The sequence below is a fragment of the Heloderma suspectum genome, chromosome 15 (assembly GCF_057233095.1).
Source record: "Heloderma suspectum isolate Gila_16-S chromosome 15, 16-S_ref, whole genome shotgun sequence".
NCBI classification, from domain to species: Eukaryota; Metazoa; Chordata; class Lepidosauria; order Squamata; family Helodermatidae; genus Heloderma; species Heloderma suspectum.
In genome coordinates, this window is record NC_139472.1 from 19,186,067 (window position 1) to 19,203,379 (window position 17,313).

The 17,313-nt window shown below is 52.9% G+C and overlaps 1 protein-coding gene across 3 annotated transcripts in view; it reads left to right on the forward strand.

Annotated features, from left to right (window-relative positions):
• Positions 1-698: 698 nt before the first annotated feature.
• Positions 699-17,313, forward strand: part of LOC146335457 (polyhomeotic-like protein 2) — a 28,957-nt gene continuing 12,342 nt past the window's right edge. Inside the window, exon 1 of one of the 3 annotated variants that reach the window (XM_084821960.1) lies at positions 699-1,127. The gene's annotated coding sequence lies outside the window, so the exon portion shown is untranslated. Of the gene's footprint in view, positions 1,128-5,643; positions 5,763-17,313 lie in introns of those variants that run through there. The other 2 variants (XM_084821963.1, XM_084821964.1) reach the window with 2 other exon arrangements.

A 17,313-nucleotide genomic window follows, 5' to 3' on the forward strand; every position in this document is an offset into this window, starting at 1 on the left:
GATGGGTTTTGGAGTGGAACACTGCTGGAGGAGCCCAGGCAGTTATAATAGTAAAGAGTTCAATAAGAAACAGCGGGAGCCGGTGTGGTGTAGCGGTTAGAGTGTTGGAACTGGGACTCAGGAGACCCGGGTTCAAGTCCCCACTCAGCCACGAGGCTCACTGGGCGATTTTGGGCCACTCGCTGATGCTCAGCCTAACCTGCTTCACAGGGTTGTTGGGGGGAGAACTCGGCGAGGCGGAGGGCTATGCGAGCTGCTCAGCGGCGGGGAAAGGGCGCGCCATAAATATAATTTAATGTACAAATGAAGCGCTTCAGCCACAGCGGCCTTTCCACTGCTTGGAGGAAAACTGCGTCTGTCTGCGTCTTTCCCCCCCCGGCCAAACTGCGTCTGTCTGAACGCCGGTTGTGGGGGCATCAGCCCCGCGCGCGCCTGGCCGCTGGGCGGCCAGAGGCGTCGGGCTGGGCTCGAGCCGCGCGCCGCCCTCCCCGGGCTGCAGCAGCGCGGCTCTCCGACCGGCCCAGCCAGGCCGCCTCTGCCCTTCCCCGCCAAGGCGCTCGGCGAGGGAGGGCGAGAGGCGGAGGCTCCCGGCGCAGCCAATCGGAGGGAGCGGGCCGGCCGGGCGCTGGGCCGGCCCCCTCCCCCCCTCCTCGGCTCGGCGGGCGGCATTGTTTGCGCCTCCCGTCCCCGGCCAGCCCGGGCAGAGCGGCGGCGGCGGCGCCTCTTCTCCCCTCGCCCGCGCGGGGCCGCGGCGGCGAGGCGCGCTTTTGGCACGCGCCCAGGGCGCACGGCGGCGGGCGCGCTTGGCACCGGCGCTGCGCTCCCCCTCGGGGCCGAACAGGTGCGCGGCGGCGCGGGCGGGCGGGCGGGCGAGCGAAGCGCGGCTCCCCCCCCCGCCCTGCGCGCTCCCCTCTCGCCATCCTCCGCGGCCCGCCCGCTTTGTCCCGGCCTCTCCAGATGCTGCGTGGCGGGAGCCCCGAGGCTGCCCCGGCCCGGCTGCCCTGCCGGCCGTGAGGCGCGGCGCCCTCCTCGGGACGAGGACGGGCCCCTTTGTTCGCGCGGATGGAGCGCTGCTGGGACTCCCCCCCCCGCGCTCGGGAGCTGCTTCTGCTGCGCTGGTGACTCAGGTGAGCCGCCCGAGCTCAAGGCGAGCGGGAGGGCCGCGCCGTCGTTCTCTGTTCGTGCTGCCGCCGTTCCCATTCTCGCCGTTCGCGCGCCGTCCGTCTCTCGTCGCGGTGCCCGAGGCGGTGGGCAGAAACTCCCCGCCAGCGCGCCCCGTCGCCAGAGCAGCGCGGGCCCAAGCGGCGGCCAGCGGGGCGTGGTGTTGTCTGGGGCGCCCCCAGATGGGACCACCGGCCTCAGCTCGATGGTGGCGGAGAGGGGCGACGTTCGGGGGCGGCGAGGTGCGTGACCATCCGGCCGGGCCTCCGGGAAGGCATGGCCCACCCAGCCTTCCCCAGTCGGGCACCGTCCGATACGCCGGAGCGCAGCGCCCAGCATCCCCAGCCAGAACGAGGGAGGCGCAGTTCGACGCGTCTGGAAGGCGCCCGGCTGGGCGAGGCTAAAATAGCCCTTCGCCCAGCGCCGGATTATCTTTCGGAACTCACTGACGCGCGACGCGACGCGACCGATGATGGCGCCGGGCAGCAGGGCGCTGCGTGCTCTTTCCAAGAGTGCGAGGCGCCGCTCCTGCACACTTGCGGGCGGGAGCGGTCGGCCCCATTGAACTCGTGGGACGGGCTTCCTAGCAAAGCCCTCTGGGGCTGTGCTGCGTGGCGGTCGCGTCCTGCTGGCCCTGCTATTCCCTGTCCAGAGGCGGGCTCTCTGGTGTGCCAGATATTGGGACAAAGGGCAGGGCAGGGCCTGCGCCTTCCTGCCCTGCTCCGGAGCTGCCCAGGGCATCTGTCCGACTGCAGTGGCAAGGGGAGTATTGGCCTGGAAAGGAAGGCTCTGATGCTCCTGTTTGGGGAGGGGCTCTTCTGGGATCCCCCAATTCTCCCGAGTAGCAGCTGGTCTCGTGGGGCCAAGGTTGGGCGCACTGGAATTATCCGGATGTGGGCAGGGCAGAGAATCAGCCTGATGCCAGCGTGTTGAGGAAGTGCCAGGGAGGCTGGCCCGACTCTCTCCCCCCCCACTCTACTCTCTCCCCCGCTCTCTACTCTCCCCTTTTTATCCCCTCCCCTCCCGAAGTTCCCACCCTTTAGAGGTTCTGGTGTTTCAGATATGGCACTGGAACCCTCTCCAGAGATGCCAAGCAAATCTGTATTGCTTTGCTGTTGGAACTGAGTGCATTATATCTGTGTTTAAAAATAGGAGAAAGTTTTTTCGGGTATATTTTTCTGGCGCCCCAACGTTGCAGTGGGGGGCATGCTTACTGGGGAGTAAGCCTCATTGAGCATCTTATGTCGGATCCGGCTCCCGGCTAAGCCAAAAGGGTTACCTCTCTCAGCAGCCTTAGGCTTGATGGCTCACAACTGAATATGTTAATCCCCCCCCAAAAAGCATTGTGCTTGAGGTGGCATGCAGTGATGTGCAGGTTGACCTATGACATTAAGAGTGGTGGCAGTTTGTGGTGCATTTGAGCTACTGCTTGATGATCAAGTTACGAGTTACGAGCGCGGATGAGCGAAACCAGCTCCTGTTTTCAAGTATGCAGGCTTAAGGTCCGAGCATGGAGCCTTTCTTCTCAGAATACCTGCTTAGGGGTGCCAACCATGGGAGAATGGGTTCCCAAGCGAACAGCTGCCCAGTGCTGGATGTGCTCTTTGAACCCAGCTCTCCCACACTGCTAAGTCTGCTGCTGTCCGAATTCCGAATTCTGGTATATGAGCAAGACACTTAAGACGTGGGGTGGGGGGACATGACACACCCACAGTCTGTTTAGCGCCTTCTGGGCGTAGTCAGGCCTGGTTGTTGTGAAGAGATGTATCAAACTATCTCATCTCTTGCCTCCTCAAATTTTCTTTGATGTTGGTTTCATTTCTGTTTGTTGGGTTTCACTTTTGTATTTCATTTTACTATTTGAAATATGATGTTGGGTGGTTTGGAGTAGAATTGGACATTTAGCTGGCCGAAAAAGATGCGGTTGATTGACGGGTCAAAGACTGTCAACAGTAAAAGATTTTAAAAGCATCATGCGAGCATTAAAGAAGATACTTGAATCATCGCCCGCGTTGAAGCTTACACTAATTGCAACCGCAAATTGGTTAACGTTTAATGTGGAATAAAGAAAGTATCCTTTTAAAAAAAAGGAATGAATGATCATAACTTCAACAGTGTGAAGTTAGGTTTCTATAAACCGCAATGGCTCATTGAACAGATCTTTGGCTTTTATTCTGGAATCCCAGAGTCAGACCGCAGTTCAGTTTTGTGTGTGTATGTGTGTTTAAAAGTAAATTAAAACAAAAGCAAAGCAAAGCACTGGCAACTATTCAGAAGTGAAAGTCAGGATTTAAAGACACTTGTGCTAAGGAGACCAACTGTTCAAGCATCATTGAGGCATCAAGGAATACCTTACAATACTTGACTACAATAGTCCATTGTCTGGGGTTCTAGTCCTGCTTGTGGGACTCTGTAGGTCCACCTGCCCCAATGTGGTGCCCTCCAGACTCTGCTCCAACTCCCATAATCCCCCGGCCCCATCAGAGATGATTGGAGCTGTATGCCAAAAATATCTCGAGGGCACCAGACTGGGTTGCAGCCCGAGCTACAGCGAGTTTCAACGGCTGCACGCCTGCATTAAAAAGATAGGTTAAAAAACAAAGATGGGGCTCCCAGATTGTCTGCTTGGGCTGAAAAGGATGAGGAGGAGCCCGGTGCTGTCTGCTGTGCTTGTCCCTGCTCTCCATGGCCTTGGGCAGAGAGAGAACTTGCCACCTGCAAATCTCACCTGTAGATGCTGCCGTGGATTGAACCTCGGGCACCAAGCCACTTTGCGCACCCACTTTGTCTTCTGCCCTCCCTCCTGCGGTTTCAAGGCTGCCTCGTTTTAGCCGCACAACAGCCCTCTGAGGTAGACTAGGTTTGCAGAGCGACTGGCCCAAAGTGATGTTTGTGGCGGATCAAGGAGTTTTATCCAGGCCTCTCCCCCGGTTGAAGTCCAACACGTTGTCGGCTGCAGCATGCTGCTGATGAAGCGTTCCGGTCGTTTTCGGCACATTTTAATATTCGAGGCCAACTTTTTAAAGCAGAGATGTGCTCTGATCGTCTGGTTTCTTTATTTCTGTGTAACAGCTAGTAAAAATACATGGGTACACCAAAATGTTGCCGCAGGGCAGCCTCCCTCAACCTGGCCCCTTCCAGAGGGGTTCAACTGCGACTCCCGGCATGCTGGGGGCTGTAGTCCAGTAGTCCAACCCCTCTGGAGGGCACCAGGTTGTGGGAGGCTGCTGTATGGACTGTTCAGTGCGCCAACCATGCCACTTCCATGATACAGTATTCCCACCCTGGGTCTCTGGATTTGCCCCAAGAGATGTACACAATTCCGCAGCCACTGAGCATAATCACTCCTTATTAGGGGTTGTTTTCTTGGAGCGGGGGTGTGTGTGTGTGTCCCCTTAAGGGCTTTTCCTTAAGGATTTTCTGTTCTTCAAACCTTTGGGTAGCCCCAAACATGTTGCACCCCCCCTCCTTTTTCTCTTGTTTGGGCTACATTAGCCACACTGAGCTTCACCATTTGTGTGTGCGTGCTAGCATTTGCAAATGTGACTTGTAGTATAATATATTTTTTGCGTTTGCTTGAATTCTGGCAAAGGCCTGTGGCCGTAAGCCCGAAAAGCCTGACCCGACTTGACCTTGCAGGTTTAGAACCTTTTGGCTAGCAGCGCAAAAGGAGCTGGCAGAATTTTGGATTGTGCCACTTCAGGCTGCAGTTGAGGGGGATTGTGTCTTTTTAAAAAAAAATTACCTGTGTAAAAAAAGATGAAAAATATATGGGGGCAGGTAGAAGACAGCACCGAGAGAGAGAGGAATATTTGGCATAGCCCGCTTATAGAATCATAGAATAGTAGGGTTGGAAGGGGCCTACAAGGCCATCGAGTCCAACTCCCTGCTCAATGAAGGAATCCAAATCAGAGCATCCCTGACAGATGGCTGTCCAGCCTCATCTTGAAGGCCTCCAGTGTGGGAGAGCCCACCGCCTCCCTAGGGAATGGGTTCCATTGTCATATTGCTCTAACAGTCAGGACATTTCTCCTGATGTTCAGCCGGAACCTGGCTTCCTGCCACTTGAGCCCATGATTCCGTGTCCTGCGCTCTGGGATAATCGAGAAGAGATCCTGGCCTTCCTCTCTGTGACAACCTTTCAAGTACTTGAAGATTGCTATCATATCTCCCCTCAGTCTTCTCTTCTCAAGGCTTCCTGATGTGCTAGCTGTCTGCAAGCGGGGATCTATTTAATTAATTAATTACTTACTTTTCTATACCGCCCAATAGCCAAAGCTTTCTTTCTTTTTTTTTATGCGGGGGAGCATTAAAGCTTTGATTTCCTCCCCCTTGCGTACATGGGGTCTTGTAGCAATACAGTCCAGAATTCTGCCATCTCCTTTAGTGTAATGTGTAGATCAACCTTCGAGAAGGCTGGTGTAGGCAGACTTTTATTTTTGCAAACGCACGTTTTTGACTGTCAGAATTACCTGCCCTTAGAACAGCTTCTCCTCCCTGTTTTGTTTCTGCATGAGTCACTGTGCTGGATGTGTTTCCTGAGTGGAAGGGAGCAAGACGACAGCATGCCGAGGTGAACGGGCAGCCCACTCAAAGGTCAGGTCAGTCTGCTGTGTCTCTCAGGAGTGATGCAGGGCGCAATCCTATGTATGTTTAGACAGAAAAAAGGCCTACAACTCCCAGCATGCCCCAACCAGCATGGAATGCTGGGAGTTGTAGGCCTTTTCTCTGTCTAAACATGCATAGGATTGCGCCCTAAATGATGGAATTGCGCTGTCTGTGCCTCTCCAGTGCAAGCAATTTATTTTATTTATTATTGCATTTATACCCCGCCTTTTTTCCTCTTGCAAGGCACTCAAGGCGGCTTACATGAACCTCCTCCTCTCCATTTTATCCTCACAACAACAACCCTGTGAGGTGGGTTGGGCTGAGAGTCTGTGACTGGCCCAAAGTCATCCAGTGAGCTTCCATGGCCGAGTGGGGACTAGAACCCGGATCTCCCCGGATCTCCCAGCTCCCAGTCCAACACTCTTGCCACTACACCACACTGAACGCTGAGTCATGCAGGGACACAGCAGGGCAACCTCCTCTACCAGTGGGCACTTGGAACTCCTTTATCATTTGAAAGCTACTCCTCCAGATGAGACTGAGAAGTTGCTGGAGCGATGACAAGGGTTTTAGCTGCAGGTACAGGCGTGAAGAGTGGAGTTCGGCAATTGTTTGAGCCATCTGGGTTGTTCGCAACACCATGCCTTGGAAAACATTTGACACTCATGGCAGATCGAAATGCCTTGTGTTTCCTTGGCACGGCTCGAGTAGGCTGAGGTGGGCTAACTTGGGGAAGCAGTTAAAAGTAGCTGGATCTGGCTGTGATGGTGAAGGCACTGGGCTGTGGATGCTCAGGAATGCCTTAGGGTCGCTTGCTTCATCCGTCGGCCGGCCCTGCTACCATTCTCTGCTTCCTCCTCAAACCTGTTAGGCCAGCAACACCCCCCCCCCCCCCGCCCCGGTTTCCCTAAAAAGAACAATCCCTCCCAACATGCCAGGGGACTGGAGAACTAGGCTATACTCCAGGGTTGTCATACACTATACCTTCCCCCCTCCCCTCCAGCAAAATGTGTCCTCCCCTAAATAGGGCTCCTGGGCGTGTCTTTAGCACTCAGTTTGTAAATCGAGACTCCACAGTTTTACTTTCTACCCTTGCCGGTCTTTCACCCTACTCCTGGATTTGGAAGATTTATGTATTTATATTCTACCAAGGAGCCCAAAGCATTGTACGTGATCCTCTTCTTCTTCTCCATTTTATCCTCACAACAACCCTGTGAGGTAGGTTAGGCTGACAGTCATTGACTGGCCCCAGCTCCCCCAGTGAGCTTCATGGCCGAGTGGAGACTAGAACCTAGGTTTCCCCAATCCAAAACTAGGTGATCAAATTTGATTTTACGATCTTTTCTGCCTTTTTTGGTGCAGAATTCCTGTGCCTCTGGGCCAGTGCATATTCTGGGACCCCGTTCTGCAAGCACAGGATGTTTAGGGGAGGATGCATTTTGCCGGAGGGGAGGGGGGAAGGTATAGCCTATGACAGCCCTGTAGTGTAGTCTAGTTCAGGATCGGGCCATTTGAGAATCTTGGTTTGCAGGCGTGATAAGGGCAAGATACGCATTCTCCAGGCTAATGATGGTTTATACACAACCCGATTGTACGAAGGCCTTGTGATAAATGCTGTTCACCGATGGGAGCCAAGTACTGTCGTAATCTAAGTGATGTGCCATTGCTACATAACCTAGATTAAGGTGGAATGGATCAGCAACTAGGTCCCTCCTGCCAAAACTGGCCCCCTAATTGGTGGCCTGGCTAGGTAGAAAATAAGCCAGGATTAGATCCTCTTGCCCTGTGTGGGAAAGGCAATTGCTTGGGTGCTCAACCTTGTTCAGCCTGGAATTCAATTCCGGAGAAGATCTCGGGGGCTGCATTTATTTATTTATTGCATTTATACCCCGCCTTTCTCCCTCTCGCAAGGAACTCAAGGCGGCTTACATTATCCTCCTCCTCACCGTTGTATCCTCACAACAACAACCCTGTGAGGTAGGTTGGGCTGAGAGTCTGTGACTGGCCCAAAGTCACCCAGTGAGCTTCCATGGCCAAGTGGGGACTAGAACCCGGATCTCCTGGCTCCCAGTCCGTCACTCTCACCACTACACTACACTGGCTCTCATTCCACTGGTGTCCCAGGCCAAGGGCAAAGGGAGCGAGCCCCAGAAAACAAAAACAAAAAACCCATCATATTTTAGCTTAAAGCTCTTATACTGCCAGTAACGTAGCTTTAGGAGAGGCTTTTCAACCTTTTCGAATGGGGAGAAAGCCTGCAAAAAGCTGGGAAATTGGCAGATGGGCGGCTGGGGGAAGGGTTTGTGGGAACCCTGGAGGGTCGGATTGGGTCCCAAGGAAGGCTGAATTCGGCCTCTGGGCTTGAGGTTCCCCACTCCTATGCTAAAGGAATTTTCTTTAATCCCCAACTGTTGTTCTGTGCAAAGGAGATTTAAATACGGTGCTTTTCTGGGAGTCATGTGGAAAGGTAAATGCATTTCAGTAAGAAGAGCTGGGTTTGTTTGGGCTTTTAAAAATCTTAATCTTCGGGATTACCGGAATGCACTTTGATAGCAGTTCTGAGAGGGAGAGTGGGGGAAAGCGGCTTGATTGCTGAGAGAAGCTTGTTTGGGCTTTTAAATTTTTTTGTTTGGGCTTTTAAAAGTTTGTTTGGGCTTTTAAAAATCTTAATCTTCAGGATTACCGGAATGCACTTTGATAGCAGTTCTGAGAGGGAGAGTGGGGGAAAGCGGCTTGATTGCTGAGAGAAGCTCTGCAAATACGTTGGCAATTTTCTGCCCCAAGACGTACCCAGTGGCCTGGGGAGGGCCTTGCGTTGAGCCCCTGAGGTTCGGTTCGTTGGCAGCTGGTGGGTCTGGTTGCAGAACCTGAATGTTCAAAATCCGGAATCCCACCCTCCCTTCTGTGGCGACACCTTAGTAACCTCTCCCCCCTCCCCTCCCCGTTCCACCGAGGGAGGGTCCCCACACCCCACTTCTGATGCATGCTTCCCGGCTGTGACTCTTGGGAAGGGAGAAACTCCTGGAACTGGACGTTGTGGATTCATGTCCTCTTCTTCTCCACTCCCGCCAAGCTTTCTGTGCTGCCGTGTTTTCCTGTGGCACAGGGAGAGCTCTGCCCAGCAAGCTTCAGCTGAGCCCAGATGCCGTTTCCTTGCGCCGCCCCCTTCCTCCCCATGTGTAGGAGGAGCGCCTTTCTCCGGAGAGCAGCTGCGCGCGCCAACTGGCGGCCCTCCCAGCTGGGGGATTTCCAGAGCTCAGGGCAGCTTACTGGTTGCTCCCTTGTTCTCAATCCCGTGGCATGAGTGGGGCGGGACCTGGTGTGGGGTGGCCAGGGGTTGGAACAAACCCCGCTTTGAGTCTCAGAGCATGTGCGAGCCAAGACCCTTGTTAGAGCCAAGACCCTTGTTAGCCGCTCACGGTCCTTGGGGAACAGGATCAGGGGCTCGCCTTCTCCAGCAGCTGCTGCTCTCTTCCCTGCCTCCCCCCCCACCTCATGCTCCCTGGTGTGCAATGTGCTGGTTTGCTAGAGGCTGCATGGCTCTGCTCCTGTTTCTCCATGGGCTGGGGAAAACAAAAAGTTCCTTTCTCCCGTGCACAGCGGGTTTTGCTTCCCTCTCTTTGAGCTCGAGCTGCTCTCGGGGGAGACTGGGGAGACGCTCGCATTTCTTTCTGGATTCCACACGTCTCTGCAGTTGTGATGACCTTTGTTATGCGTGTGGTCAAATGGCACTTTTGTGCGCTCGCTGAAAGATACGGTGCCCACCATGACTTATTTTTGAAAGGTCTGTTCCTGTTACGAAATGATGAATGGTGTGGCATATGAATCATTTCCTCCCCCCTCCTTTTCAAGACCACCTCATGAAATTGATTGGCAGGCGGTACGGGCTAGACAAAAGGAAGCGCTGTTTTCATGCGATGCATCGCTGACGTGGGGTGTTTTCTGCCACAGAATGTGGTGGAGAGGGCCCAGTTTAGGCGTCCTTTAAACGGAACACCAGTGCCCCAAGAGCGCCTTTGCCGTGGCTTTGTTCCGCTCAGACAAAGCCCTGTTTAAAGGCCTACGATCACTGGGACTTTCCCATGGCCCATTCTGTGAGGAACACCCCACGGGATCGGCCTGGCCCATGTGGGCCGTTGGCCCTCAAGAGCTGCGCGGTTGCCGTGGGATGAGCCCAAACAAAAGCATCTTCCACGGTGCTGCAGTAGGATTAAAAACAAAGGACTGGACAAATGAAAGTCGGAAAGGTCTGCTGACAGCCGTCAGCCGTGACTGCTGAATGGAGCCTCTGTATGCAGGGGCAGTCTACACTTGAATGGAACAGAAAGCTGGACTAGATTGGGCCTTGGTCTGATCTGGCATAATAAATCTTGTGCCATCTCAAAGGGAGCCCAGAGTCTGCGATCCTCCACTTGCAAAAAGTGGCCAATGGTGACTGCCTGCGCACAGCTCGAGGTCCCTGGGAACAGGAGGACGTGTAACGGCAGGGTGCATTGCTTGCTGTGTTGCTTGTGCTAGAAACGTGTACGGTGTTGACCGTTTTTTTGTAAACCGTTACAAAAGAGAGCGAGGGAGTGTGTTGGATCCAGGCCACCCCAGTGGGTGCACTCTGCAGCTGGAGCCGGGGTGGGGAAGCTCAGACCTGGGGTCCCACTCCTCCAGGGTTCCCCGAAGCCTCTACTCCCTTTCCCTCACCATCCATTGTTCGTTGATTTTCTGACTTCTGTGCAGTTTTCCCCCCAGTTCCAAAAGGTTGAAGTGGCTCTCCTAAGGTGCGGTTCCACGTAGGAAGAGCTTTAGGCTTCATTATGCCGGTCTGTGTTGCATTTTGGACCCTGCCCCTTTTGCTTTTGGTCCCGCTCACCACTAGAAGGCGGCCCCTGAGAGCGGCTCAGAAAGTGAGTTCCTCACCCCTGATCTGGAGAGTTTTGGCCCAGTCTCCTCTGTTCTGTTGCAAAGGACCTCTGAGATCTGCCTTTCCTCAACCTGGCGCCCACCAGATGTGTCGGACTGCAACCCCCATCATTCCCAGGTGGGATGATGGGAGTTGAAATCCATCACATCTGGCGGGCCTCAAGTAGGAGATGGCTGCCTCACATCAATGCTTCCTTGGTACCCGCTGCCGGTGGTGTTGATTGTGCCTTTGGGTGGCCCTGGGTGGCAGAGAAATCCAAGGACATGTTGAACGTTGCTTGGGGAAGTAAGTGAGAGGTCGGCGAACAGGTTGTCCTGTTGCGATGTGCTGGATCTCCAGCAGTTGCCTGCAGGGTGGCAGCTTCCGGGACAGATGCACCGGGGGCGGGGACCCTCTTACCGTCAGCTGGCTTCAAGGTTGGGCACGATGATGGGCCAAGAAACACTTGGTCAATTGAGCAGCCCAGTATGGCCAAAGATACAGCCTGCGTACTCTCCTCCTTTCTCGGAGGACTCAGCCCTTCCTCTCCTGCTGCCCCATATGCTTGCAGCTCCCTCCCAGGACCCCTGCGTGGTGCGTTCCTGGCTGCTTTTCTTCCAATCCCTCTGCAAAATGCACCTTCAGCACACACCCCTCCTTTCTGTGCCCTGCTGCAACAGAGACCGCCACACACTAGATTGTAAGCGCCCTGGGGGCAGGAACCTGTCCTCTCGGCCTCCGTGAAGCGCTGTGCCAAGCCGACGGTGCCAGATGCATCATGAAAATAACGTAACAGCCAAGTTATTATTTTTAAAGCCTTTATTTTATCAGAATCACAGCCGCAAAAACGAAGGAGGAAAGGGATAACACCGCAGTGGTTTCATCATGGGCAGCATCGATTCGTATGCTAATTGCAGAAACAAAGGTGAAACAGGGACCCCAGCAGAACATTCCTATGTAGGGTATAGGAATGCGGGGGGCGGAGAGGCTCCAGCCACCCAGGACAGAAGCTGCAAGCAAGGGTGGGCCTCTTCTCCCCTTTTTCTTGTCTCTTTCTCCCGCCAGATGTTCCCTTGTTAAGTTTTTCCTCCTGTTGGTTTCACTTGGAAAGGAAAACAAGTTTGACAGTTCTGGCCCTTTCGGGGGGGAGCGGTGTCACGGGACAAGGGGGTTGTGCTGAAGGCAGGTTTACCCCTAAGAGCTGGCGTGGTGCAGTGGCGAGAGTGCTGGAGTGGGAGCCGGGAGATCCGGGTTCCAGTCCCCACTCGGCCATGGACTTTGGCCCGGGTGACTTTGGGCCTGTTACAGACTCTCAGCTCATGCTACCTCGCAGGGTGGTTGTTGTGAGGATAAAATGGAGAGGAGGAGGAGTTCCAGGTAAGCCGCCTTGGGTTCCTTGCAAGAGGAAAAACTGCAAGATATAAATTAAATAAATAAATAAATAAGATGCCCCGTCCCCACCTCCCCTGTTGTCGTCAGAGTAGCGCCGGGCAGAGCTTGCCACAACCGGCAGCCTTTCGGTGTCCTCTGCCTAGAGAGAGAAAGGGCCCCAGCATCCAACAGCCCCGCAGCGCGAGATTGCCCCTTCCCTTTAGGAAAAAATGGTCATGACCAATCATAACGTAACCTTCAGCAAGTTATAGAAATGTGAAGAATTCACGGAGCGATTTTTATCTTCGAGTGTTATCCCACAACGCCAGGCTCAGCCGACGGCAGCCTCTCCAACCTGGCGCCCTCCAGATGTTTTGGGCTATGACCCCCAGCATTCCTGACCATTGGCCATCCTGGCTGGGGCAGATGGGAGCTGCAGTCCAAAATACCTAGAGGGAGCCAGGCAGGAGAAAGCTGCCCTGCAGTTAGGAAATTAAAAAAAAGGAGTAAAGCAAAATGAACAGCAAGTGTTTTTTAAAAGAAGGTTTTTAAAGGCAGTTTGTTCATTTATTGGCATGGTTTACAAAATCCTAACCTTCCCGCCAGGAGCTCGTAGTGGCTTGCAAGGCTCTCCCCCAGCTCCCCTTTCCTACACTGAGTCACTAATTCTCACCCCAAAGTCTTAGTGAGTTTCAGAGTTGAACCCGGCTCTCCACCATCTTCATCCGGCGCTTCAACCGTTACACCAAACTGGTTCTGGATGTGCTCTGGAGACAGCAGGCCTGCCTCCCAGCAGAACCCGCTTCCCCTTCCCATCCACATCTCCAAATTTGCCCTTGCCTGCTGTGACCTTGCCGGTGACATGCGCACTGTGGTGTTCTCCCCCCCGCCTCCGAATACTTGGCATTCTTTGTCCACAGTCAAATAAATGATCAACTTGACCGGTCAGATGGCAACGTTTGACCGGTCAGTTGACCACAGCACCAACTCTACCTCAAATGTTTGGCCAGATCGTCCCGGACAGCTGCCTGGATGTGTCATGAGTTAGCTCTTACCTTGCCCATTTCCTTTTTCATCAACATTGGCCCCAACATTGGAGGCATTTTATTTATTTCTTACATTTATACCCCACCTGTCTACCAGTGTGGAACTCAAGGTGGCTACATGTGTTCCCAGTGGTCTCCCCTCCAAGCACTGACCAGAGCCAGACCTGCTTAGCTTCAGCAAGGTGTCTGCCTCATGTGCCTTCAGGCTATGCCCTGGAACCATTTTCCTGTGGGCGCAATCCCTTGCCACTGGCGTGTGTCTGTGTGTGACAGAGAGAATAGGGCCACATTGGAGATCTCAGGTCTTCAATGTGTCACCCGTGGACACCTTTCTTGGTGTCTGCCAGAAAAGCCCCCAGGTCCTCTTTTTATTTCATCCCATAAGAATTTTTCTTATTTTTAAAAAGGTTTTTTTTAATGGGGAGGCTGGCGTGCTGCGAAGCGAGGTGCTGCTGTCCAGCACCGTCTTTCTTTGGGTTCCAAAGAGTGCTTTTGTGTTTTGGAGCTCAGACGCCACCTCTGCCTTGGACTTAGGTTCTTGGGCAAGTTATTTTTCTTTGAATCTCACCTGTTTTGCCTTCTGGGAAATGGGTGTGTTGTGACTGGCCAGGGCAGCCATTTTGTGAATGGGTAAGCCCCTTTGTGGCAGCCGTTTTGTGAGAGTGCCCACAGCCCTCGTTCAGAATCCCAACTGTGCCCCGCAACCCCTGGTGTAGATTGTGGGAAAGACCTATGCCATCAATTCTGCCTGTGTGGTTGCTATATGTTCGCGCGCGCACTTATCCCGAGCACTCCGCAGTCATACCATAGGAAGAACATCTTGCACAGTTCCGTGCGTGTGGTTGGTGGGGAGCATGTTAAAGTACTACGTAAAAGTCAGGATTCACACAAACTATAGAATTTGCTGCCACATGGCTTTAAAAGGGGGTAGGACAAATTCTTGGAGGAGAAGGCTATCAACGGCTACAAGTCCTGATGGCTCTGTGCTCCCTCCAGGACCAGAGGCAGTGAGCCTACGTACACCAGTTGCTGGGGAACATGGGTGGGAGGGTGCTGTTGCACTCGTGTCCTGCTTGTGTGTTCCCGGTCGACAGCTGGTTGGCCCCTGTGTGAACAGGATGCTGGACTAGATGGACCCTTGATCTGCTCCAGCATCAGGGCTCTTCTTATGTTCTTAAAAAGTTTTGCTTACATTTGATATCACATGTACGTAACCAAGTGTTTAGAAACAAAACAGGGCTGCTTAAAATACAGTTTTAACACATTGTTTCTAAGATGGCTATGCTTGTTGTGAGACAGAGTAATAAATGTAATCATCCAATAAATGCAATTGGAATTGAGAGAGATTCCAATTTCCAGATTCCAGTTGAACCTTGGAGGCACTCTGCACTTATACCTGGACAGGTTAGTGTGTGTGGAAGAGTTCAGACTTGCCCAACGACAGTAGAGCCCACCCTGTTGTGCTTCTGTGTGAGTCGCTGATCTGGGCGTGACTCCTGATTGGAAGGGGGTGAGGCCAGAACAGTGATTCATGCAGAGATGCAGCCTGCACCCTCCTCTGCGGGTGGGTACTCTGTGCTCACAGGAGCCTTGCATTATGCATTTATCATGACCCACACTTTTCCTTTGGAGAAAAGCTGAGGGCTTGAGCAGGCCAAACCATGAGCTACAGAGGAAAGCTAACATCTCCTCCCAGTCCTACCTGGAGGTGCCAGGAATGGAACTCAGGTCTTCCTGCATGTTCCTTTACTGAGCTGTGGGTCTGTCCTCTGAGGGAGATGGGTGACGCCCCAAAGGCATCAGAAACTCACCGAGCTGTGGAAGACTTTTCTGACCCCAGCGAAGGCTAAACTGGAGCCAGCCAGTTGAGTTTCCCTGATGTGTTGCCATTTGATTTTAATACACAGTGGATCCGCGAGCAGATGGATTGCACGAAGAGGGACTGGGTGCACGATTGTGTCTGAAGCAGCTGTGTTTTTCCCTTTGTTGGGTCTTGGCACGATCACTCCCAGCATGCCTTTCTTTGAATCCTTGGGTATTGCATCCTCCCGTGGCGGTTAATATTTAATGCTCTGCCGGCCATGGCCGCAAAGGAGGGAGGAGGATGGGGCGTCTGGAGAATCCGGAGCGGCAAATGCCGGCTTCTCCGAGGCCTTGAAAGGGCTTTGGTGGGCAGGAGGAGTCGGAGCGGAGAAAATGGTTCTGCATCTCGACACCATCTCAGCAGCTGAAGAATACGAAGCCTGTTGTGCATGCGTTGGAAGGAGATCTGGCATACAGAGTGCCTTGCACTCCAGATAATTCTATCCGTGCAAGCGGTGACTCTGCATCATCCGTCTGCGTAATCAAAATTGTGTGTCCCAGGTACATAGATTAAAATTCTGAGCCCACGATGGTACTCATGTATCGTGTGCCAAGAAAAGCTGGGTTCTGTGGCCTCAAGAAAGGATCTAAAATAGAACGTAATGGTTCTTGTTTTTGCATAGCTTATTCTGCTGTTTTTACTCCTCTGCTTCCTATATCAGCCTTTATACCAAGCTGGTGTCCTCCAGATGTGTTGGACTGCAACTCCCATCATTTGGCCATGCTGGTTGGTAATGATGGGAGTTGTAGTCCAACACATCTGGAGGACACCAGGATGGGGAAGGCTGACATATATTCTTGTATTATTTCTTATTTCTCGTAGGTAGAGGGGCAAAGAGTTACAGGGGGCAGCTGTAAGGACCAGGGGACGGGGAGGCTGCGTTCTGGCCCTTTTTGGCTCTTGTAGAAAACCTCGGCATCTGCATCATCGGGGTTAAGATTCTGATGCCATATTTGAAAATGTTTGGGCAGACTCCTCAAGTGGGGGTGGGCTGGAGGGGGGAGAGAGGAGGGCCACTGAAGCAGAAGCATGAAGAGGGAAGGAAAGTTTTGAGGGATGCCCGAGTTCGCCTTGCTTCTCCCGCATCCCCACGAGTTTTCCTTCAATCTTTCCTTCATATTTAAAGCTTTTTCATGAGAACTAGGGACTTGGTATGTTTGCTTAGCAAGGGGATTCTGAATACATTGAGGAGCCCAGGTTCGCTACGTTTCTAGCGGGGAGCAGCTCTGGATTCTGTGCCCTTTTGGAAGATCGCCTGACCGATCTTGCTCAGTTGGGGTCGACTGTGAGAGAAGAGGTGGTGGTCCCCAGAACATTGTCAGGACAGTTTGGGGGCCGATGCTGTAAAGAACAATATTGTTTAGGAACCTGGAATGTCAGATCAATGAATCAAGGTAAGCTGGAGGTGGTCAAACATGAGATGGCAAGATTGAACATCGACATCTTGGGAATCAGTGAACTAAAATGGACAGGCATGGGCGAATTTAATTCAGGTGACCAAACAACCGATTGGTTCAAAATTGGGAAAGGAGTACGACAAGGCTGCATATTGTCGCCCTGCTTACTTAACTTTTATGCAGAGTACATCATGAGAAACACCGGGTTGGATGAATCACAGGTCGGAATTAAGATTGCCGGGAGAATTATCAACAACCTCCGATATGCAGACGATACCACCCTAATGGCAGAAAGCAAAGAGGATCTCAAGAGCCTCTTGTTGAGGGTGAAAGAGGAGAGTGCAAAAGCTGGTTTTCAACATTAAAAAAACGAAGATCATGGCATCTGGCCCCATCACTTCCTGGCGTATAGAAGGGGAAGAAATGGAAGCTGTGACAGATTTTATTTTCTTGGGCTCCAAGATCACCGCAGACGGTGACTGTAGCCATGAAATTAAAAGACGCTTGCTCCTTGGGAGGAAAGCTATGGCCAACCTAGACAGCATAGTAAGAAGCAGAGACGTCACCTTGCCGACAAAGGTCCGTCTAATCAAAGCTATGGTTTTCCCAGTAGTAATGTATGGCTGTGAGAGCTGGACTATAAGGAAGGCTGAGCGCCGAAGAATCGATGCTTTCGAACTGTGGTGCTGGAGAAGACTCTGACGAGTCCCCTGGACTGCAAGGAGGTCATATCAGTCCATCCTAAAGGAAATCAACCCTGACTGCTCATTGGAAGGACAGATACTCAAGCTGAAGCTCAAATATTTTGGCCACCTAATGCGAAGAGAAAACTCTCTGGAAAAGACCCTGATGAAAAGACTGAAGGCAAAAGGAGAAGGGGACGGCAGAGGATGAGATGGCTAGATAGCATCACGGATGCAATGAATATGAACTTGAGCACGCTCCGGGAGAGAGCGCAGGACAGGAAGGCCT